The 23850-nt window shown below is 43.1% G+C and overlaps 2 long non-coding RNA genes across 2 annotated transcripts in view; one reads left to right on the forward strand and one right to left on the reverse strand.

Moving 5' to 3' along the window:
- The window catches only part of LOC134956867 (uncharacterized), a 35146-nt gene that overhangs the window by 1421 nt on the left and 9875 nt on the right, over positions 1–23850 (reverse strand). Inside the window, exons 2-3 of the long non-coding RNA XR_010186242.1 lie at positions 22320–22461; positions 19408–19549 (exon numbers count right to left, since the gene is read on the reverse strand). This is a non-coding gene — a long non-coding RNA (uncharacterized LOC134956867). The remainder of the gene's footprint in view (positions 1–19407; positions 19550–22319; positions 22462–23850) is intronic.
- Positions 12421–16636, forward strand: LOC134956865 (uncharacterized). The gene is made up of 3 exons (XR_010186241.1): positions 12421–12523; positions 12956–13059; positions 16375–16636. It is a non-coding gene; the product is annotated as an uncharacterized LOC134956865 (long non-coding RNA).

Consider the following 23850-nt stretch of genomic DNA (forward strand, 5'->3'; position numbering starts at 1 on the left):
CTACAGCAACCAAATGCAGAACATGGGGTATATTTACTAACATTCGTAATTTTCGGAAAAAGGTCAAAGTTCAATCACGAATGACATCGAAAGTGTAAAACTGCAACTTTTTGAATTTATTACGCCTAATTTACTAAGCTGTCGTATTCGGATTTTTCATTTGTTCCGATTTGTTCCGATGTCGATGTCATTCGTGTTTTTTCCCGTTTTTTACGGCAGTGATTAGCAAAACACTGCCGACTTTATCACAATGAATCTCGGCCGGATCTGTGTGATCCGTGCTGGGGTTCATTTTTTTTTTTTTAAATAAAAACACTGTAAAACGGAGAAAAAAAATGCATAAGCATAACCAGCCTCGGGCTCTTTGAGCCGACCCTGGTTGCAGAAATATGGGGGAAAAAATGACAGGGGTTCCCCCATATTTAAGCAACCAGCATCGGGCTCTGCGCCTGGTCCTGGTTCCAAAAATACGGGGGACAAAAAGAGTAGGGGTCCCCCGTATTTCTAAAACCAGCACCGGGCTCCACTAGCTGGACAGATAATGCCACAGCCGGGGGTCACTTTTATATAGTGCCCTGCGGCCGTGGCATCAAAAATCCAACTAGTCACCCCTGGCCGGGGTACCCTGGGGGAGTGGGGACCCCTTCAATCAAGGGGTCCCCCCCCAGCCACCCAAGGGCCAGGGGTGAAGCCCGAGGCTGTCCCCCCCATCCAATTGGCTGCGGATGGGGGGCTGATAGCCTTTTGTGAAAATGAAAAGATATTGTTTTTAGTAGCAGTACTACAAGGCCCAGCAAGCCTCCCCCGCATGCTGGTACTTGGAGAACCACAAGTACCAGCATGCGGCGGAAAAACGGGCCCGCTGGTACCTGTAGTACTACTACTAAAAAAATACCCAAAAAAAGACAATACACACACACCTTGAAAGTAAAGTTTTATTACATACATCCACACAAACATACATACATACTTACCTTATGTTCACACGAGGGTCTGTCCTCTTCTCCAGTAGAATCCATGGGGTACCTGTTGAATAAATTCTACTCACCAGATCCAGGGTACCAGGCTCCTCGGATAATCCTTTTGTAATCCACGTACTTGATTAAAAAAAAAAACGGAGAGCCGAGCCACTCACTGAAAGGGGACCCATGTTTTCACATGGGTCCCCTTTCCCCGAATGCCAGAAACCCACTCTGACTGATGTCTAAGTGGGTTTCTTCAGCCAATCAGGGAGCGCCACGTTGTAGCACCCTCCTGATCGGCTGTGTGCTCCTGTACTGACTGACAGGCGGCACACGGCAGTGTTACAATGTAGCGCCTATGCGCTCCATTGTAACCAATGGTGGGAACTTTGTAGTCAGCGGTTGACCGAAAGTGACCTCACCGCTGACCACAAAGTTCCCACCATTGGTTACAATGGAGCGCATAGGCGCTACATTGTAACACTGCCGTGTGCCGCCTGTCAGACAGTACAGGAGCACACAGCCGATCAGGAGGGTGCTACAACGTGGCGCTCCCTGATTGGCTGAAGAAACCCACTTAGACATCAGTCAGAGTGGGTTTCTGGCATTCGGGGAAAGGGGGCCCATGTGAAAACATGGGTCCCCTTTCAGTGCGTGGCTCGGCTCTCCGTTTTTTTTTTTAATCAAGTACGTGGATTACAAATGGATGCTAAGAGGAGCCTGGGACCCTGGAGCTGGTGAGTATAATTTATTCAACAGGTAACCCTTGGATTCTACTGGAGAAGAGGACCGACCCTCGTGTGAACATAAGGTAAGTATGTATGTATGTTTGTGTGGATGTATGTAATAAATCTTTACTTTCAAGGTGTGTGTGTATTGTCTTTTTTTGGGTATTTTTTTAGTAGTAGTACTACAGGTACCAGCGGGCCCGTTTTTCCGCCGCATGCTGGTACTTGTGGTTCTCCAAGTACCAGCATGCGGGGGAGGCTTGCTGGGCCTTGTAGTACTGCTACTAAAAACAATATCTTTTCATTTTCACAAAAGGCTATCAGCCCCCCATCCGCAACCAATTGGATGGGGGGGACAGCCTCGGGCTTCACCCCTGGCCCTTGGGTGGCTGGGGGGGGGGACCCCTTGATTGAAGGGGTCCCCACTCCCCCAGGGTACCCCGGCCAGGGGTGACTAGTTGGATATTTGATTCCACGGCCGCAGGGCACTATATAAAAGTGACCCCCGGCTGTGGCATTATCTGTCCAGCTAGTGGAGCCCGGTGCTGGTTTTAAAAATACGGGGGACCCCTACTCTTTTTGTCCCCCGTATTTTTGGAACCAGGACCAGGCGCAGAGCCCGATGCTGGTTGCTTAAATATGGGGGAACCCCTGTCAATTTTTTCACCATATTTCTGCAACCAGGATCGGCTCAAAGAGCCCGAGGCTGGTTATGCTTAGGAGGGGGGACCCCACGCAATTTTTTTAAAGAAAATAACCACTTTCCCACCCCTTCCCACTGATATACATGCACGGATCTCATGGATCCCTGCATGCCTATACAATCACGGATTAAAAAAGCAGGTCTGTTTTTTTTTTAGCACTTTTTTACGAGTTGTAATTTTTAACGGCAGTGTTTTATTTTTTTTTGCTTTGCACTTCTTAGTAAATGACCGAGATTCATACTTAAACAGCCGTGTTTTGACCGATGGTGTATTCATTCGTAATTATTTTCTTGGACTTCCCAAAAAATACGAATGCCCTCATCACTGCCGTGATTTGAGTTTAGTAAATTACCGAGATGACACTTTGAAGAAAAAACGGCATCTCGGTCAAAATCGGGACCTTAGTAAATATACCCCCATGTGTCCTATATATTAAAGCAGGATTTTTTAAAAAAAATATACCTTGCCCCTATTTTTCCTAATATATGTAGTTGGGCCGACTTCAAATCCCGCCTGAAGGGCAAGAGGTCTGCGGAGTGGAATGCCTCAAGGGCTACAGGGGGCGGACCATCTGTCGCTGTGGAGTATACAGAGTTGGAGGAGATGGCGATGGACTGTGTCAGTTATGAGGAGGGGTCAGGGGTGTCTTATATGGACACGGACCTGCCTGAAATACTGACGGAACATGACTTGCCAGGTAAGTTTACACACATATTTGTATTGTTTAATTGTTTTTGTTACAAAAGTCTCATATTGTTTTTTTCTACTCTTTTTCCACACATTCTTCTATTTGCTTTGCACATAACACAGCACAGGGGGGTGAGCAGGTAGAGTCACAGGAGGGTTATGTGGCTGAGGCTGAGGTGGAGGGACCTAGTGTGTCTGGCAGTGTGGGACCCCAAATCCCACCTATCCAGGTTCCAACTGGCCCCCCCACCCAACCCTCTGCTATCCCGGAGATCCTGCTTGAAATAGCTAGGTATGGTGAGAGCCTAAACGCTTTTCAGGACAGGATGATCCGGGAGGTAAGCCAGATAGCTGTCCGGCTCACTGAGCACAGAACCAGTGTGGAGCAAGGTGTTGCTCAACTCTGCCAAGGTCTGGCAGAGATCAGGCAGGGACAAGATCAACTTGCCTCCTCATTCCAAAACCTTGCAAATAGCATCTTGCAAGGGCTCCAGGCCATCGCTGTCTCCCTTGCCCACAGTGGCAGAGATCCAGCCACATCGGCTCCCTCCCCTGCCCCTGCCCAGGAAGAACATCCCACTGGGCAGGGCACACGAAGGTCGCTCCGCAGACCAAGCCAAGAAGAACAGCATCAGGCGGGGAAAAAAAAAAAGAAAGTGTTGTCTCTCCAGATGGGCAGCACCCATATTTTTCATGTTGTCTCTATGTTTTTTTTGTGTTGGCTTGTGTGGCCAGAATGGCTAACTCCCTCTTAGTGAAATTTATTATTTCTGTTTTGATATATTGTAGCCTGTGAGCTTTTTTTCCTGTACACCAGAGCCATCTTCCTCTTCCTAGTGTGCTGTGTATTGTTGTGTTTGTGTGCTGGCTCCTGAATCTTTCTCAGTTCCCCAAATATATTTGTCTGGCAGGGTGTTTACACCATATTATTTATTTGCATTAAAATTATTATTTTGTCAGAAGATGGAGTTTCCCTAGTACTGAGTTCTGCTATGTCATTTGTGTCAGTGGCATCTGCTTGCTGCTTGGTCCATCTTTGCCTGTGATACTCACCTGTAGCCTTGTTGTTTGGATCACTAAATATATTACAGCAGTAATAAAACAAAAAAAAACAAAAAAAGTTTGTGTACTTTATTAAAGTTAATGCATTATGTTAATCTTAGTCCAGGAAAGTTTAGCAAAGCATATAGACACTTGGGGAACAAGGGAACAATCCGAAAAAACATACAAGCATTGCATCTTTAAAAATGCAACAGGTATGCCTTGCACCACACTTTAATGTCCATATTATAAAAATAGTCACAACTCAGGTTTTGTTTTACTATGGGCAACAGGACATAATTTTAAACATTGTCAGATATTCTAACCAAAGATAAAAGTTTTATTTAAGTAAAAAATTAAGTGTATGCTGCATTATGTTGGTCCTGATATTTGGGATATACAAAGGTAACATTTTATGTAGTTTAGATGTTGCTGATGTAGTTTTGCAGTTTTGATAATTTCACTGGTTTGCATTTGGTAGTATTTAACACATTAAAACATGCACTTAACATGAATGTTTATCCAAAAACTTGACTCACAATAAAAACCTTATTTGGCAGCGTTACAGATTTATAGGTGCTTAGAATAAACATGTAATGTGTCCACACAATTGCTGTTTGCAGTACTTCAGCAGAGCAGTGTTTAGCAAGTAATTGGACAACAGATGAATGGCCTCTCCAATTAACTGCTAATTATTGCATACACACTTGTAACACTACTTCGCAAATGCAGAGTAACTGCAGACCTACTCGGCTGCTGCGTCAAGATTGCGAGGAATTGCTATGTTAAATTTAACATCGAAAACGCATTTCTGCAAAAACACGCCTACTGCTAGTTGCATACTCCCACACTAGACGCCCACTTTCACGCCCATGTCGTCAGATTGCGAAGTCGCGCCTCTGTCACGCCTTCGCCACTGCCCGTTTTCGTTTCTGTGTAACGAGCAGTTTTCTTTGTAGTATTTCTGCACAAGTGTCGTATCGCTATGCTCGCGCATGCGTATTTCCGCTTTTGCGCATGCGCGTTTAGTTGTTTTCTGCCCGTTTGCGATGCGATGATTCACTGCGATCAACTCGGAATGAGGGCCAATGTTATCACTACAGTATATCTAGGTTGATAATGGGGACGGATGTTCCTACTAAGTCTGCTTTTTGGCTTCTTAATTTAGTCCATGGCTCTTTAACGACATACAAGAAGTCTTTGCTAAACTTCCTAAATAGTGCAGCCAAAGCAGTGATTCCTGTTCATTAGCGCTGTACCTTCCCACCTACTGTAAAGGAATAGTTTAGCAGGATTGATATGTACATGTCAATGGAAGAACTGAGGGTAACGCCTGAAAATCATCATAGATTTAAAGCCACATGGTACCCCTGGCTTGATTTTAAGTCCACACAGACGTACCACTTGTACGTGTCTTGAGACCAGGCTCACATTTTTTCAGGTCTTCTAATTTGAAACGCTATGGGTTATTGATATAAGTAGGATTGTCCTCTTGTCTTGAATATTTGTTTGGGTTATTTGGATTGCCACACAACCCTACCTCCTCTTCATCCCCTCTTTTGTCTTCTCATCTCTTCTCTCGAACTTCTTTCGCTCTTTCTTTCTTTGCTCTTTGGATTTGTTTCATGTTAAAGTTTGGTATTGTCTAGGCAGGATTTAACACTTGGTTGCTATGTCGATTGATTTTCGAGTATCATTCTGGACTAATATTGATTTACTGTGTCTCAATTCTTGCTTTTCCTAATTGAATTATGCTTCTCTGTACTGCCTCATTTTTGTGTATTCCTTGTTTGACATGCAAAACTAAATAAAAACATAATAATAATAATAATAATAATAATAATAAAAATCAATACACAGTAACTGCTTTCAGGGTGGTTCTGCTCTTTGTCAGGGGTTTTGCTCATTGTCAGGGGAACCCCTCCCCGGCGGCCACCATAACGGATCAGTGGTCCCGGCGGGGGCTGTTCTACACGCCTGCCCCTTCAACCGTTGGAAAATGTCCCTCCCAAAATGCCCATTTTAGGAGGGACATTTTCAATACTTCCAGTCAAGGCCCTCTCAGCAGTGGTGGGTAGCAGGGGTTGTGGGCGTCCCGGGCTTTCCACTCTCCCAGGGCCGGGACAGTTGAAATAGCAGTTGATAATGTTTGCACGCCCATATTGGTGCGGCATACGTCCATGTGAAACCCATTTTTTTAACACACCCGGGCCACTGCCTGGTACTCTCTTTTTGGGAATTTCAAATAGCCTTTACATTTGTCGTAGATTTGCTGCATTTTCTTTCAGAAGGATCGCAGTTTCATTTATCTCATATTCAATGCAATCTGGGCATGATATTAGCACCCAGGATTGCATTGCAATATGTGTTTGCTTCGGGTAAATGTATTGCAACAGGGTTGAGGACTCACAACAGGCAGGTTCTTAGTGAAGAAGTGTTTTTAATGGCAGCAGACACTGGACTTCAATATGCATAGATATAAGCCTGGACAAACAGGCACATAAAATAAACAGGTCCAAGTAAATGTCCCAGCACTAAAGTGCTTAATGGTCAGACTCCTGCAATGGCCTGCAGCCACAATCTGCTATGCTCTTCTGGCACAGACAATATCATCAGGCTTGGCACTACAGAGACTACATATTCACTGATATTCACCATCAGTGTACAGAACACTGGGTGTATAAGAGTTTTTAACTTTCCTGTCTCTCAGTGCTAAGTTCCTGCTGAATCTGTGCAGTTTGGAAAATCCAGAATCCCCAACCTCCACTGCTAGTGCAGACTGCACAGGTTTTGCTTTAGCTGGGCTGTTTAAGACAATTTGGCTCCCACTGCAAGCATCAAAAAAATGCGCCTCCCCCGTAGACATTACACCCCAGTTTTTGACCCTGCAACAACAGATTTCGGCCATCACAGGAAAAAGAAATTCCACCATATTAAGCCCCACACAGTAATGCCCCTTGCACCATATTATGCCCCTTGCACCATATTATGCCCCCTGCACCATATTATGCCATACACCACAATGCTCATGATACATTATGCCCTACAGTAAAGCTACTAATTACTGTTAAAGTACTTGCTTTTTGCCAGGGTTTCATGCACTGGGTGTCACGCTCGTTGCCAGGGGTTTCATGCGCTGGGTGTCATGCTGGTTGCCAGGGGTTTCATGCTCTGGGATCCATGTTCATTGCCAAGGGGGTGTATTTTCCCACCCGCCAGCACTGAAATCCCCCTCCCCCTCCTTCCTCTTCCCTAATACATCGCTCAGGAGGGGTGGAGTTTCGTGGAATGATGCGATTGCATCATTACATCACAACGCAACCGCATAATTCCACGAAACTCGGCCTCCCAAGCAGAATACTAGGGAAGAGGGAGGAGCGGAGCAGGATGGAGCCACAAAGTGCCACGGCGGGCGCCCCGTGTGATCACATGGCTCGCCCGCCGCAAGAAATGGCACTGTACTTTAGCCTCCCTTGGAGGGAGCTGATCCCACAGGAATATGGGTAATTCAGGTGAGAGACAACCCCTCTCATCACAGTATAATCATGCACCCGCAGGAAAATGGGCTCCAACAGGATTCCATCCCAGTGATATGCTGTAAGGGTTTCCGGGGCTTCTGGAGATCCTGCTGACTGCACATGCACAGTGGCCATTCCTGGCATTTGCGTTGTGTAGCTCATAGGCTACAATGGGCTGCCGCCATATTTAGATGGCTGTAGCTGTGGAGACCAATCTCTGGAATGCTAAGCATTCTGGAAAATGGTAAATCTGGCAGCATCGCATCTCCCTTAGAAACCCATGGAGAATGTGGCTGCTGGTGGGAATATAGGGATTGCAGCAGACATTGTGATGCCTGCTGCGATCCATCTGTGATATATTCAAGGGATACTTAATATTTGCAGTTAACCAGCAAAAACAGTTGTTTTGGGGGATTAAGCTGCAAATATATAATGAAAAATGGCCCCTTGGTGGTTTGGCAGCAATCTATGGTGGGCACATAACATCTTTCAGCAAATATAAACACTGCTTATGTCTTTTGGGGCCTCCTACAACCCCAAAGTCCTAACCAATGATCACACACAAGATTCTGAATATAAAAAGAATAATATTGCAAAAAGTTCTATTCCACCATGCCCTACCTCCCACCATCAAGCTCGGGTTTTGCTAATAGAACTCCTACCAGGCTCATCCTGCAAACTCCATACTGTAAGACACAGACATAACTCTACCCTATGCATCTCCAGAGACGTCTTTACCCACCTGCCTATGAAGAAATCGCTGCAGGAAAAGCCATGTTGAAGATTCTTCTGACCATGGCTGAGGAAGTAGAAAAACCAGGCTGCTGGGAACCTCCCTTACAGAGAGGGGTCAGTTTTGCCACTTCATATGCAATCAGACCAGGGATTACTACTGGGGGACATAAGAGAGGGTCCCGGCCATTGAAACTGTCCCTTCACACTTATCCGGCATGTCAGATGCCTTGAAAAACAGTTTTTACTCAAAACGCGTTGGTAAAGGAGGTGCTACACAGCTGGATCCAGTACCATTTTCTGGGGGAAGGTACGACCCTGGGTTATATTAAATTTTACCTCAAGTTTTTCAAATTGGCGATAGGAGGTGGTCTTACTGGTAACCACTCCTTGAAATCTCACCATTGGTCCTTACTTCTCCCAGATGGTACCTCCGCTGTTTAACACTATTCATGTTTTATATTGTTTGACAAATATGTATTTTTAAACACGTTTTTAATTAACGTATGACTATTGAATAACTGTGGAGCCAAAGAAACCGTTATAGGAGAATCTACGCTACTCTACCTGTGAATGCATGGTACGCATCTGTCTGTACACATTTTACAGATACCTGTATGGGCGTGAGCACACCTTTACCTTTGTAAGTCAGGCGTGTTTTATCATAACACTCTGCCTCTGATTGTTTTGTGCTGACAAAGATAGCTTTATATATGTCAACATACCTGCATCTATGTAAGTTAGGTGTGTTGATTATTATAGCAGTGAAATTTTGTCACTCCTACCACATTTGAAAACTATGCCACACATGGCCCTCTACTTACTTGTCATTTTTCCTTATGTCGAGTGCTGTAATTGCCGACTGAAAGACCCTACTTTTGGATGACAGTTTGGAAAACATTACGCATAGCTAAGTGCACCCACAACTTCATTCATGTTCCTGTATGTTCATGGACCATTCTGGGATAGGTCCTACAGTGGATATAGAAGGCAGCAAACATTTTATACAGAAGTGCCTCCTAGGACTCCCAACCCACAATCCTGTCTCCAATCCAAACTGCTCATCTCTAATTTAAAGGTAAAGCTTGCATTTCCTGAGACAGCAAACAGTAGAATACGCACTTATCATGTAAGTTATGTTGGGGTCTATTCATGTAGAAAATGAAAAGTGAATTGTTACTTACCACTATGCATTGCATCCATTTGATGCGATATATAGCTTTGATAAGAAATAATTAATGTATACTTCCCCTTCCAGCAATGCGATCCGGTATCCAGGGCTCCAGCAGTGCTGTCTTTTCCTGCAGTCCCTCTGTGAAGCCAGCGGGTCCCTTCTGTGCATGCGCCAGCAGCTGAGGTCCCGGGAGGCTGCCAACTCAGGATGGTACAATCTGAACTGCAGGGATGGTGCAATCTGATGGGCAGGGAAGCACAATGGTTCCCAGCCCATTTCGCAGTGCAGTTCAGATTGTTCCATCCTGAGATGACAAATCTAAACTCCCTGGAGAAGCAGAAAGCTAAGCTTGCCGTTCTTTCATGAATCTCACTCACCATATTAAAGTATGGTGATTCGATTCAGATATGGAGTGGGGGTGCTTCTGGGGGAGTCAAGAACTTCTCCATGATAACCCGCTTTGTGAATAGCCCAAAGCAGAGTGATAACGGCAAGTTGTCACATAACCATGCTTATTTATAAAGGAAAGGTTTAACGGCCGGAGAGTAAGAGAACACACACACTTATGGTGTTCTAGCAGTACTGTCTTTATTAAGCATGGAAGGGGTTTATATAGCTTTTAGAATCAAACATAATTTCATATTTAGAGCATGTGTTGAGCTTCACCAAAACATTATCAAGTCATGTACACACTATAAGCTGTATTTTCTATTAGCAGCAGGAGGCAGTATTGCCTAAATTATTATTATTATTATTATTATTATTCAGCAGCAAATAATTATTGATTTTCTAGCCTATTCTGCTGTCCCTGGGAACACATAGATAATGGCATTCCATTGAATTCCATTTGCAACTTTGTATATTTTGCACCTGCTAAGCTCATGGGAATTGAAGCTGAGCAACTCTGAGAAAATATGTGAGAATATGAACCTTTAAAAACAAATGCCTGTTTCTACATGTTAGCATAATTTGAACAACCCATCATTCTGAACTTAAATCTATCAAGATGGGCATTTCTCAGCTTTATAAATAGACTCCATTGTTTCTTGATGTGTCTGCTGTAATTTGTTTGTTATTCAATGCAATGTTTCATTGTTTACATTATGTTGTTACAAATTGTAGTGCCCTGTCACAAGCTGCACTCACACAAACTCAGCAGCGATGTCTCTGAGGATCATCTTCAGTGATTCTCTTGGACTCTACATGGCTGTGCTGTCCCTACTTGGTGCTACTGTCCCGGCTTTCCCACCAATATGGATTTTTGCTGCTATTGCCCACCAGTGTGTACAGAGGCTCTGCCCTAAATAGCTTTCTAGTTCAAAGTGCATGTGCTGTTTCATCTTTTTGATACCTTACATGGATGACATTATTGGACTCCAGCCTATTTAAGGAGATCTGCACCTGCCTGTATTTCCCAGTTATTGGAGGTTCCTTGTGTCTATCTCATTACTACTGGACTGCTCTCATTGAAGCTACTGGATTATTCTTGTTGAAATCTACCCTCTTGACCACGTCTCTTGGATCCTATTTGTCTGTTCTCTTTGGTGATTATTCTTACTGTGCACTGACCTCTGGCTTCCCATACCATGTATTCTCCTCCCACTACCACTCACCTGTTTCCAGCCACTGAAATACAGTTTAAAGTCCATTAGGTACTAATACCTGCAGTATGTAATAGTGCACAAGGCAAGCGGTTATTATTTGTACATTAGGTCAGCTGAGTTATAGTGCCCTTATACTTTTAGTTATATAAGGGCAGGTGTACTAAGCATCGGAGAGTGATAAATTGTAGAGAGATCCCAACCGATCGGCTCATAACTGACATTTTTGCAAGGACAGCCTGTAACATGGCAGTTTGGAGCTAATTTGCTGGTACTTTCCCTCTACTTTATCTTTCTCCAGTGCTTAGTATATCTCCCCCATAGTGTTCTAGCTGGGTGGACACACTGTTAGGTTGAGTGCATAGGACAGCATTGTGTTTCCTTGCAGGTGCACTGTATATGGTGAGCAGCTAGCAATGTGACAAGAGCTTGACCAATGAGTATCTACTGTGTGTTTTGCTGTCATTCCTTCTCCCCATCATAGGCAGTCTATAGTGCAGTGATGGAGGGACAAATACCTTATCCTGAGTGTGCAAGCGCTCCATAAGCATAAAAGGCACCATCCCTAAAGTCTCCAGTCTTGGTATGGAAAGGGCAGTGGCTCAATCTGTTCTCTCTTTACCTAGTGATGTTGTTCCTGTGCTGCCACGCTGAGAGTAGGCAATGGTTGAGGTACATATCCTTCTATAACTTTCTTTCACCTACAAATGGAGAGCTGTACTGATCATGCTGTAGAACAAGATTTTTTTCTGATCTTTGCAGAGAAATAATAAAACTGTACAAAAATGTTGTACTCTTCACTTCTGTATATTTATACCCACATACCCTCTGCATGTGTGTGCACGTGTATTTAACAGAAGTTATTTAGCGACAATATGAACAAAACATGTGCCTGAATCCTGAGAGATGAAACAACAAAGTACAAATATTACTCTTGACTCGAATAAATCTTGAAATGTTCTCTCAGCTTGGGAACAGCTTCGCTGATTGTTAACTGTTATGTAATAAGTGTCTGTTAGCTTCCAAACTTCATAATGTTTTATTTATTTATGAGTTGGCTTTCACATGTTGTGCAATAGAGAACTCATGTGAACTCTGGGACTTGCATCAACTTGTGTAATGTGAAAATCGGCATATCCATACTGTTCATGTGCACAAACATTTTCAAGATGTATGCATGTTTTAGCATTGATTCCCAACTCACATGAAGAGCTGGCATAAGGAAGGGTGTAGCATGTCCCCTGCAGATACAACATAATTAGATATGGATGTATTCCCAGATATACCTTTATAGAGTCATATTGTGAGAGCTGGTGTACAGATATTGATGATGATGATGGATGTCAGCAACACTGCCTACTCACTACTGACTTACAGTACGTTTTGTGTGTTGACCACTCCAGATAAGTAGATTATGTCAAGTTGTGGACGGTAGTGCAGATTAGTCATTTCTAGTTGGACTACTGCAGAAAATAAAGTTGCTTCTTAATTTCAAAGTAGTAAACAGATGTAATTTTTTTGTACTTAATTCAGTGTTACTGTATATGGAAAATGCAGCTTTCGAACATCTTACTGACACTGTCAAGTCACTATTTTATCTTGTGCAGATGATACTGTATTGCATTATTGTATTGTGCACAGATTGGAAAATATGTATGTGCTTTTATAAGTAGCCACATTATTGTTAGTCATAAGTATTGTTTGTATATCTTATGTACATTGTGCCTAACACACAAAATGTGTTCAACTGTAAATGAGACCCTTTGTCTGTGAATAATTATAAATAAGGACTCCGTTCTGTCTTACAGCCTCACTAGGTTGTGTGTGGAATCCTGGAAGCAGTCATGGCCGGAGGATGAAGATAAGTGACACAGGCTGGAAGAAGAAAGGAGGAAAAGGCACCACTGGCCAGGTCAGTGCTAGAAGAAGCCAACATCAGAGCCATGTGGTCAGCAAATGGTTTTTGCAAAAAAGCTTCCACAGCTGTCCCCTGTGGGGATGGGCTAGCACAGGGGTTAACCCCCTGTGCCCGCCAAGGTCACCAGAGCCAGTAAGGTCCCAATGGGAAGCGCTTGGTCTACAATACTACCCAAGATCACCAGGGTTTCAGGAACTAAGCCTATGGCCATACTTGTGCACAAGGCCTGTGGCTGCAGATCACATTCAGGCAGGGCTGTCACCAAGGGGGTGCTGGGGGTGTTGTCCGCATATGGGTGTCACCCTCAGAAGGGGTGACACCAAAATGCCAGCTCATCCACAGTTAAAGGAGCTGTGTGCTGCAGTGTTACATTCTCCTGCAACATTCGGCTCCTGTCATAGAGGAGGAGCCGACAGTGCATGCATTAGTTAGTCTCCAGGGGCAAGCCAGCATCTCCTGGGATGCTGAGCACACCCCAGAGTGAGGTAATCAAGATTCCTTACAAGGCCACGTTCCATTTAAGTTAGGCCACACTCCCTTTTTCAAGCACATGTGCCAGAGGTGCACAGGGGGATACAGAGTATGCCCCGGGTGTCACCAGACCTGGTGATTTCTCTGCATTCATGCACTAGGCCTGTGACACTGGATAGACTTTGGCACTTTGTACTTAATTCAGTGTTACTGTATATGGAAAATTCAGTGTTACTGTATATGGAAAATGCAGCTTTCGAACATCTACAGCCTACAATGCAGACTTTCCTCTGTACGGGAGTGGAGGGCTTATAGGCACCTGTACAAAACAAGACTTATTTTCTACCAATAAAGCACAAGGCCCTAATACAGGGTTTCCCAAACTTGGTCAATGCATCCTGACAGTTCATGTTTTAAGGATATCCATGTTTGTGCACAGATGGTATAATCAATCAGAATGAGGTAGTAATTAGGGGCCTAATTCAGAGGTGAAAGCAGTACCGATGTTTGTGCAGTTGAGAGATTATTTGCTATTATGCATGCACGAAAAAGTCCAGGAAACCTTACTGCTCACATGCAAACCAAGGTGTGCATATGTGGCATATGCATTAGATGGCTTCTGTGATTCATGTGCTGCTCAGGGTGGAGATGTCATGGGTGTGCCATCAGCATGTTTCGGCATGCAGCTGCGATATTTTTCATAGCACTACAGCCCAGTGGCCATATCTTAAGAAAGTTACAAGGGAGGCTGTGCGCGAGGCAGGAGCTGCTCGAGGAGTCGCTATTGATCGGATCCACAGCACACTTGAGCATTACTCAGATATGCACAGTGGGCATTGCAGGGGTTGCTAAGTCCGTCACATGACAGTGCAAAAGGGAACTGCTTAAACAGGCATTTAGATATTTTCACACTTGAGAATCTGTGAGAAATCGCATCCCCACATGATCTGCACGCCCCTCTGAATTAGGCCCTTTGTCTCCTGGTCATAATATGGATATCCTTGAACCTGCACTTTATGGGGGGAATTCAATTAGTGGTGGGGTTTACCCCACCGCTAATTGCAGTGCTGGATGTATTCAATTAGCGGTGAATAACCTGCGTACTAGTTCCCGCAGTCAGACTGAACCTCACAGCTCAAAGTATTTCCAGCCTCCTGAACTCTGTCACTCCATCCTACTGTATTTTCAGCTTTCTATCCCTGTAATACCAGCCTCATGCTCATGACACTCCAGCCTCCTACTCCTGCCCATGTTCTGTCTCACACTCTGACCAGCTTCAGCATGCATGGCTAGGAAGTGATGCCAGGAAGAACTGATTGGACGGCTGTGCATAAACCTTTAACTAAAAAGTACAAGGACAAAAGAGACAAGGGTGCTGGGCAGGGTTCCATGGTTATAGGGAAAGGCAGCTATGGATAGGTGCCAGTGACCTGAGGTTAGGTCAATGGCTAGGGAGGCACTGGCTACTATCAGTTAGATTTACAAATGGTTCATGAGGACATTATACAAAGGTGCAGCAGTTTTTACTTTGTTACTCTACATACAAAATAAATAATCACATTTTTTTCCACTTACAAATAAATAAAATAAAAACACTTGCAGAAAGTCGTAGGTAGAAAATAAGACTGGCCACAAAAGTCAAGCAGAGAGCACAAAAAAGGTTTTAAACCCCACTTTACCACATTGACCTTCTTGTCCTCTAGATCAGAGGCAAACTGCCATAGACCCCCCAGGGAAGATTCCCGAGGCACCGACACCTGTGAACTGGCTTTTTTTTTTAAAGTGTAAACATCTAGGGGGGCGCCCCATGGGAATTTAGGGTCAAAGATGGGGTTTCTCTGCCACAAGTGGACATACCAGAGTAAGCCAAGGCCAAAATGCGGTGGCCCAATACCCAGTAGTGATGTGCTTGCATGACAGGCATTCCGCTGGCGCTTGTCATTGAAAGCAAAGCAGCCTGCAGAGGATCTCCCAGCATGAGATGAGTTGCATCCACTCTTGTCTTGTGAAACATAGGCAGCTGAGCACAGCACACAGTGGAGCTTTAAGCAAGTGACGAACATGCAGTTATTAGCCTGGAGCAGCTCTCCTACTCCTGCTCCTCCTGGCAAGATCACTGCAACCAGATTGCCGCAGTGGGGAAAGGGTGGGTTGGAATGCAATGCAGAGCTCTGGGAAGAATTAAAATGTTGTTGTCAAATTAAAATTCCCTGCCTGCTTATTTAGTGAAAGGGTTGTTTTGTACTTCCACAACAGCTGGATAGCCAGTTTGTATAATCCTACTACTGGGTTAGTGCATGCATAGTGTAAATTATTCCTTACTTTAAAATAAAAGTAAAAAGTATAGTCTAGGAATTGAATAGTTACAACAAGTGTGCAGAGCTAATAGTTGACCTAATCTTGCTACAGCTATATAACATATGGTACATTTTCCTTAAACAGCAAAACGAAAACAAAAAACTAATAATAAGCTGACAAAATAATAATATGGGAACCAACGTGCTGATATTACTGTAAATTCAGGTGCGCCCTGATCCTTGGTTATACACATTGTTTGAGGGGATTATAGGAGACATGGTTACGGAATATGGTGAAAAATCCTCAGAAAAGAAACCTTTATAGGCAGAATACACACCCTTATTGTGTGAGTACAGTACGCCACCTCGTACAGTACCAACTAATGAGATTGAGAGTATTTGAATCATCTAGTCTCCCAGACCCATAATCCTGTAAACCACTAAGGGTGTTGTGAAATCCCCCATTCAGGACATACTACACTATTGTGTCTTTTCCGTTTTTGTTTGCATGTATTTGGAAAAAACCGCCATTGAAAAAAAGAAGGACTTTGAAGTTTGAACCAAGGATTATGAATTGAAACTGAGATGACATCAAAAGATTCACATATTACTGACTCTTTATTACCATATTGTTTGTAAGTGCAAGTGATTACTGTCTAAATAATTTCTTGTATCTCAATTGTGTATTTTGTGTGCTCTACACTCACATCGTATATACCTGCAGCTCCAGGTGTGCGCAGGATCGCTCTTGTTTGTTTTTAAGTTACTATTGTTTATCACTATCTGGTGCCATGCCTATTACTGGCAAGGTGGTATGGTGCCACAGTAGGTGAGTGTGCCATCCCTTTTACCTCTTGTCTAGCCTCAGCAGCCACCCACTAGCACACTCTCCTGCATTTTAGCCATCTTGATCATCAGTATCTCCTTTATGTTGGCTGCCCCTAGTTGGGTGATAGGGAACATCCAGGACAGATCACCTGACATTACAGCAAGCCATGCCCCCCTCAGTTAGGCAGAACTCCTCCCCTTGTACATTGCTTGTAGTATTATTGGCCACAGTGTGGTACCGCCCACAACTCTAGGCAGTTTCTGACTTTCACAGAGTGGAAGCTGAGCTCATAGAGGCCTCACCTCTGGTCTCTCATCTTAATAGTCAAAACTAACCAAATTTGTATCACTCAACTGGAGTATGACAGGTTTAGGCTCCCCTGCATATCCTTGCACCCAGGCTCTGCCTGCATACTGCTGCATGGCTGTGTGACTCACAGAGGCTGGAAGTGCCTGTCACTATAAACTTGGAGGTGGAGCTCTCAGCTCTGCCTCACACAGTCACAGCCAGGTGCCAGTGGCAGTGCGGCACTGCACCATACAGTCCTTAATAAAGACTGAGACACCAGGCCAAAACAAGGGACAAACTGCATTCCATATTGAATCAACAGGACACAGCATGTCCCTGTCAATTATGGGATAATCCTATATAACAAAGGATGGGCGAGAACCCTAGTTGAGGGCCCTGTTTGCTCAGAAGCTCTGTGGTCTGCCTTAGTTTAAGGTAAGGCCCCACACAGTGGTATTTGTTGTCTCCTTACAGCGATCTGTGAGAGGGCAAGAGAGTCAAGGTGACAAGTGTAACCCTGGTAAGAACATTTAGATACTGCATTGTCCTCTTTTCTTCTGGGTGAGAGTGGGACTTACACCCAGTAAAAATAAGAGTATTCAATTCAAACCAATGTGGTTAAACAAAAAGGCAAAAGAAGAGATGGATAAAAAGAGGCGAGCATTCAAAGTTTTCAAATCAGACGGGAAGGCGTAGTCATTCCAGTGCTACAAGGAGTGTAACAAAAAATGCAAAAAGGAAAACAGAGCAGCTAAAATAGAAAACAAAAAGCAAATCACTAAGGAGAGTAAAACTAACCCTAAAAATTATTTAAGTACGTAAATGGTAAGAGGCTAAAAAAAGAGACTATAGGACCATTAAAAAGCGAACTGGGATTACTAATAAATGACGACAAAACTGAAATAATGAACACATTTTTCTCATCAGTGTTTACTAGAGAGGACCAGATTGTGGTATTAGTGAGTAACAATAACAAGAGTATTGATAAAGGCCCATTACTTAATACTTATCTGTCTAAGGAAGTAGTTCATGAATGATTAAAAAAAATAAGACTGATAAATCTCCTGGTCCAGATGGCCTACATCCTAGGGTTCTGATGGAGCTAAACGCTGAAATAGCAAGACCACTGTATCTGATTTTCACTGAGTCACTTAGATCAGGCATGGTGCCAAAGGACTGGCGTATAGCGGATGTAGTCCCAATATTTAAAAAGGGTATTAAATTTCATCCTGGTAACTATAGACCGGTTAGTCTGACATCAATAGTGGGGAAACTATTGGAAAGCATACTAAGGGACAGCACACAGGAGTACTTTGATAACTCCCATGCTATTAATAAGAACCAGCATGGTTTTGTGAGAAATAGGTCATGCCAAACTAATTTGATTAGCTTCTATGAGATAGTAAGTGACCAGGGTAACACAGTTGACGTGGTTTATCTAGATTTTGCAAAAGCTTTTGACACAGTACCTCACAGGAGGCTGACTTTCAAATTAAGGGAGCTCGGTATAGGAGAAACTATTTGTACATGGGTAATTGGCTTGAAAACAGGGAACAGTGAGTGGTGATTAATGGGATGTTTTCCACCTGGGCTAAGTAATTAGTGGAATACCGCAGGGTTCTGTGCTGGGGCCACTATTGTTTAATATATTTATTAATGATTTAGGAGAAGGACTAGAAAGCACAGTGTCAATTTTTGCAGACAACACTAAAATATGTAGGGTAATCTAGTCAGATGTGGAATCTCTTCAGAGTGATTTATTTAATCTGGATGTGGAGTCTCTTCAGAGCGATTTATTTAAACTGGAAGTTTGGGCAATTAAATGGTGTATGAGTTTTAATGTGAAAAAATGTAAAGTTATGCACTTTGGGACTAAGAATAAACATGCAACCTACCAATTAAATGGAGAAAATATAGGGGAAACTGTATTAGAAAAGGATTTGTAAGTGTTCATTGATAATAGATTTAGCAGCAACACATAATGTCAAAGCGCAGCAAGAAAGGCAAATAAAGTGTTAGCATGCATTAAAAGGGTAACTGAGACAAGGGATGAGAGCGTAATCCTGCCATTGTACAAATCATTGGTACGGCCGTATCTTGAGTATTGTGTACAGTTAAAAGGAACATATTAGAACTTGAAACGTTCAGAGGCAAGCTACCAAATTGATTAAGGGGTTGGAGACACTGGACTATGAGGAGAGGCTTTCTAGGTTAGATATGTTTACACTAGACATGAGATGACTAAGAGGAGATATGATTAATATTTATAAATTTATATATATATATATATATATATATATATATGCGGCAAAGAATGAGGCGGCACTCAGAGGCTGGAATTGCAAAGTGACTTTAGTGCAAGAGCTGCATCAGCAAATCAACGTTTCGGGGGTATTTCACCCCTTCGTCAGGATAACAATAAAGTGCATGAAAAAACACATTTATAGATACACTCACCCCTTCCGTCCTCCCCCATGTCTGGCTCCCGCTGGCTGCGCCATTCCGGGCCCGTTCGTCCGCCCACCTGGTGTGACCACTTCCGCCGGAAGTGGCGTCACATGGTGACGTCTCGGGTCCCGGCCGCGTTGCCCCGGTAACACTGTGAAACAAACAAAGACATGCTTACAGAAACGCCGCTGATAATGCTCCAGAGGGTGTACACATAACTTAATCGTGTAAGAGGACATCCCTAAGTATCCATATATAGTGTGTTAATAATATACAGAAAATACCTAAAACAACAACCATGGTGTGAAAACGACTGCTGAGGTAAGTGTGCTTGAAAAAGGACTAACTTTTGTACCCACTAACAGACCCAATAAATTCCAGTGGAAAGTTGACACGTTCAGATTATACCGAACACTGAAATTGAAAGAACATTTTGAAAAACAGCCTAAGGTTTTGTCTAGTAGTACCCTTCCAGCTAGAATAAAAAAATTGGGACCTAATTCCCGATTTGATCCTGTGTCTAGTAATTCATCCTTAAAAGCCTTCAGCAGGTTATTAGAACTGGCCGGGACGGAAAAAACACCCCACATGTTTGACAACCTCTCTAAAGAGGACAACATCGCTCTTAAAGCTTTGAGTGAAAGACAAGATATTATCATCAGGGGGGCGGATAAGGGGGGTTCTGTGGTAGTTCTAAACACTGCTGATTATGTGGAGGAGTGCTATAGATTATTAGGTGATATGGATACCTATTGTGTGTTAGACAGGGACCCAACCATGCTCTATAACAGTGGTTCTCAAACTCGGTCCTCAGGACCCCACACAGTGCATGTTTTGCAGGTAACTCAGCAAGTGCACAGGTGTGTTAATTATTCACTGACACATTTTAAAAGGTCCACAGGTGGAGCTAATTATTTCACTTGTGATTCTGTGAGGAAACCTGCAAAACATGCACTGTGTGGGGTCCTGAGGACCGAGTTTGAGAACCTGTGCTCTATAAAGAAGAATTGTCATGTCTCCTTCCACCTTTTTGATTCGTTGTATATTTTTTAAATTGAATTTTAGCCACATTGTATAGGGTAGAACGGTGTCTCCTGATGGTGTAGCGCATATGCATGCGTTCCACCGCAGTAACACTTCTTGACGGACACTTCCTGACGGTGGAGCGCATAATGGCCGTGCGTTCCACCGCCGTAATTATAATAAGTTTATCTTTCCCCAGACCATCACCCATCTAGCTACGGCGGAACGGTCGGCGTCATTGCGTCCCATCGGGATGTGGTCTACCCCCCGTAGAGGAGCGCATGTTATTCTGTATGTTGTATATACTTAAGGTTACATTTTTCAGCGCTGGTGGAACACACTTCCGGTTTCTGTATTTCCGGTTGTTGGAACGCGGAAATGTGCGTTCCACCTATATTAATTAAGCTTTATCTTTTGTTATTTTTGTTTATTCTATTTATTGAATAAACTATTAGGTTTTTGACACATACACTATTGTCTCCATTTAATAATTTGATCCCTACTTTAATCATGTATCAAGTTTTCTTTCATTTTGTCAATTAGACTCCATTACCTACCCCAGGAAGTGATGTAGTTTCAATTTTGGTATAAATATCCTGCTGGTGGTGCTCTCTTCCAGTTACACTCTGGACTTTGAGAGAACCACTACATGCTCATCTAGTAAGTACCACTGTCACTGTCTTGCCTCCATATATTGATACGGGGATGGTTTTGTTTATTTAATGTATATTTATTGTGATTGTCCCTATATTGTATTAGTGGGCTAAATATATTTTTTACCTACCATTATAGGTTTCATTCACTGTGAAGAAATATTAAATTGAGGTTGAGCGTTAGTCTTCTTCACATAGAGCCAGAGTATATTTATCTTGATTATATGGCTGGTAGGTATTTGGACTTCTATTCCACTCGGAGTCTCTAGTCACCCCATGTCTAGTTTGATTGACTTTTGAAATACTGGTTCCTCTTTTTTTATATTTTTAGGTAATTTTTTCATGTTCTGTTAAATATGGTCCGTTTTTAAATACGGAAACCTATTGACGGATTATCCGCCATTTACCAATTCTGGGTATGTAACATCTTTTTCCTCTCGCTTTTCTCCTCCGCCTCCTCATCTTTCAATTTATAAGATCTCTCATTAATTTTATTTTATTTTTTTGCTCTTTAGGTTTATACCTGTTTTATCATTTTTAATGCGATATACGTCCTTTCAGGATATTCTATAAACAAGTCTGGCACTTGGTATGTATAGGCTCACTAAATACGAACAATGATTAAGAGTCTCTAGATCTTATACCTAGTTATTTCTATCTAGATAAACACCCCTGAAGAAGTCCCTGATTGGGACGAAACGCGTTGGGTTTCCACAAGTACTGTTTCCACCATCATACACAGTCTGTTTGATAATGTTTCATTAACATTGAATGTACACTGTTCATCGTGTATTGGTATGAATTGTATTGTCTGAAAATCCTGCAAGAACCATTCGGTTTTTATGTGAAGGGAAAAATCCCCTGTTTTTATGTAATAAATATTAAATTTCTGGATCACTGTTTCTATTTTTCATGGTTGTGGATGACAGTGCAATTTTAGCGCACCCAGATCCCCCCCCCCCCTTTTTTTCCATACCTTATATTGGACCTCATCTAACAGGAGGTTCCCTCTGGTGTGCAGCTCGTTCTATATACACACAGCGCTAAGGGTTACCCCCCCTTTTGTCTTGATATATATATATATATATATATGCGGCAAAGAATGAGGCGGCACTCAGAGGCTGGAATTGCAAAGTGACTTTAGTGCAAGAGCTGCATCAGCAAATCAACGTTTCGGGGGTATTTCACCCCTTCGTCAGGATAACAATAAAGTGCATGAAAAAACACATTTATAGATACACTCACCCCTTCCGTCCTCCCCCATGTCTGGCTCCCGCTGGCTGCGCCATTCCGGGCCCGTTCGTCCGCCCACCTGGAGTGACCACTTCCGCCGGAAGTGGCGTCACATGGTGACGTCTCGGGTCCCGGCCGCGTTGCCCCGGTAACACTGTGAAACAAACAAAGACATGCTTACAGAAACGCCGCTGATAATGCTCCAGAGGGTGTACACATAACTTAATCGTGTAAGAGGACATCCCTAAGTGTCCATATATAGTGTGTTAATAATATACAGAAAATACCTAAAACAACAACCATGGTATGAAAACGACTGCTGAGGTAAGTGTGCTTGAAAAAGGACTAACTTTTGTACCCACTAACAGACCCAATAAATTCCAGTGGAAAGTTGACACGTTCAGATTATACCGAACACTGAAATTGAAAGAACATTTTGAAAAACAGCCTAAGGTTTTGTCTAGTAGTACCCTTTCAGCTAGAATTAAAAAATTGGGACCTAATTCCCGATTTGATCCTGTGTCTAGTAATTCATCCTTAAAAACCTTCAGCAGGTTATTAGAACTGGCCGGGACGGAAAAAACACCCCACATGTTTGACAACCTCTCTAAAGAGGACAACATCGCTCTTAAAGCTTTGAGTGAAAGACAAGATATTATCATCAGGGGGGCGGATAAGGGGGGTTCTGTGGTAGTTCTAAACACTGCTGATTATGTGGAGGAGTGCTATAGATTATTAGGTGATATGGATACCTATTGTGTGTTAGACAGGGACACAACGATGCTCTATAAAGAAGAATTGTCATGTCTCCTTAAAAAAGCGGGTGAACAAGGGTTGTTGTCCAGTATTGTTATTCAAAAACTTACGACTGATTATCCTGTGGTACCCATTTTCTATACACTTCCCAAAGTCTACAAAGACGCACAGAGGTCCCCTGGGAGACCCATCATCTCTGCCTGGGGGTCTCTGTGCGAACCGATAGCAATTTTCCCTGATGCATATCTTCAGCCATGCATACAACAAACATTTACACATCTAAAAGATTCCAATGTGTTATTAAGGCATTTTTTAAGGATTGACAAATTGCCAGCTGATATGCTGATGGCGACCATGGATGTCACAAATCTCTACACCTGCATCCCTCATGATGGGGGATTGCAGGCTGTGAGGAGACTGCTTACAGGAAACATTGCCTACACAGGACCTGATATTGAACTGTTTATACAATTGTTGGAATTTACTCTCACTCATAATTATTTACTGTTTGAGGATAAGTTCTTTAGACAGACAACGGGTTGTGCGATGGGGTCGGCAGTGGCACCGGCCTTCGCCAACACGTATATGTGGGAACTGGGAAGTGGAGAAAAGTCTGTTTTACGAGAATCCGGTAATAACAAAGGAAATTTTCCTATATTACCGGTACCTAGATGATTTATTCATGTTTTGGACAGGGAGCGAGCAAACACTCCGTGAAATAATCGTGGAACAGAACAACTCTTCCAGCCCCATTAAGCTGACCATGCACAGTAGCCAAACACACATT

Source organism: Pseudophryne corroboree, chromosome 9 (genome assembly GCF_028390025.1).
Source record: "Pseudophryne corroboree isolate aPseCor3 chromosome 9, aPseCor3.hap2, whole genome shotgun sequence".
Classification (NCBI taxonomy): domain Eukaryota; kingdom Metazoa; phylum Chordata; class Amphibia; order Anura; family Myobatrachidae; genus Pseudophryne; species Pseudophryne corroboree.